This window comes from Pinus tabuliformis, chromosome 1_1 (genome assembly GCF_031772625.1).
Source record: "Pinus tabuliformis cultivar Carrire ecotype Pingquan chromosome 1_1, CPIR1, whole genome shotgun sequence".
Lineage (NCBI taxonomy): Eukaryota > Viridiplantae > Streptophyta > Pinopsida > Pinales > Pinaceae > Pinus > Pinus tabuliformis.
In genome coordinates, this window is record NC_142297.1 from 320281405 (window position 1) to 320283375 (window position 1971).

A 1971-nucleotide genomic window follows, 5' to 3' on the forward strand; every position below is an offset into this window, starting at 1 on the left:
TACTGTGAAATGGGGAATATATGAATTAAGTAGATGAATATGCAACTTTTCAGAATTATTCATGTAACACAACAAAACAAGAAAGGACATGGATGGAAACAGAATTGTTTGAATTCTTTTTCATCTTTCTAAGGAAATGTATAAGACATATTTGATTTAATGTTTTTAATAACATGTAAATACATATTTGTTTCATCACAACGATTTCTGACCAGTCATTACAAGGCCCGACACTTCACCAGTTGAAGATGCTCTTGTCATCATTGTTACAAGATTTAGTGAGCGAAGTTTACTTCGGTACGAAATACTTGATCAATGTTGGTCAAGGTCATTAGAGAATATGGTATGGTATGGCTCTAAGAAGTACGTAATGTTGTTAACGGTGAATAGAGGGGAATACGTTGCTATTATGTAAGATATAGCCTAACACTAGCTTCAGGCTTTGTCACGACTTCGTTATCGTTATACTTGGTTGGAGAACAGTAGATCTCAATCATGCTTCGTAGTGGGAGCATTCACTTAACGAGTTTCAATTAATGGGGAAATGCAAAGGTTTTCCCATTCTATATACCCAATCTATAGAATATTGATGGATAATCTTAGTTCAAATATAGCGTTGCAATGATCACATCTTGCTACCATTTTTTGTCATTCACTTTAATGTGCAGACCTGAACAAGAATTCATTGATATATTAGTTTAATGTGCAAACTTGAGCAAGAATTCAGTGCTATATTGGTAAGTAAGTAGCTAATTTTTTCCATTCATTGTATTGGTATTGATGTTTTCTAACTATTATATGTTTTGGAATTACATTACTTCCTCCCACAATAATCACATCTTACTACCATTTCCTGCCTCAATTTAATGTACAAACCTGAGCAAGAATTCATTGCTATATCAATTTAATGTGCAGACTTGAGCAAGAATTCATTGCTATATTAGTTTAATGTGAGGACTTGAGCAAGAATTCAGTGCTATATCAATTTGATGTGCAGACTTGAGCAAGAATTCATTGCTATATTAGTTTAATGTGAGGACTTGAGCAAGAATTCAGTGCTATATTTGTAAGCAAGTAACTAATTTTTTCAATTCATTGTTTTGGTATTGACATTGTCTAACTATTATAAGTTTTAGAATTACATTATTTCATTGCAAGTGTCTTGGGTTGTGGACACCAAGACACCTTTAATTCTTGTTGCTTGCCAAGTTTATTCCCAAGAGAGTATATGCATTTGAATGATTTGAAACTTAATAGAGCAGGTAGGACAATCCCAATGTCCAATAGGCTAAATTATCTTGTGAGACTCCATAGGGCCACTAGCTATTAAACTATCAACTTCTTGTAAAGTTAAATTTATATATTACATATTGTTAGATACAATAATTTATATAAATGGCACAACATATCACATTTTTCTCATCTATATTATTTTTCTCTATACTACTACCTTACTGCTTTTCTTTTGCATCATATAACGAAATTATATATCTAATAATATAATCAATCACATTAACCATATTTACAATCTATAATTTAACCTATATTTCACACTATACAGGATCATATTGTACATTAAATAGCAATATTCACAAATTAATTGAATTCACCATGTTCATAGAATTTGTTTTCCCTGTTCTGTGCAGAAAATGTTGGACGAATAGAATGAGTTGTGCTACTCATAAAATTTAAAAAATGACTAAACGATATGAATGTTAGGCTTCTACCATAAAGTCACTGGAGTTTGTGCAGTAACCACATTTCTTTAGTATGAATGAGAAAGCCAAAGGAAATATATTATCCCATACGAAAATTCATTTATCTATATTAATAACACAATTTTTAGAGAAATATTATTGTCATTGAAAATATTATTTTCAATATTAATAATAAAACACAAATTTCAAATCCATCAATAAAGTCCAGGATGTCTGGAAAAGGGTCATGAAAATTAAGTTTATTCGTATTATA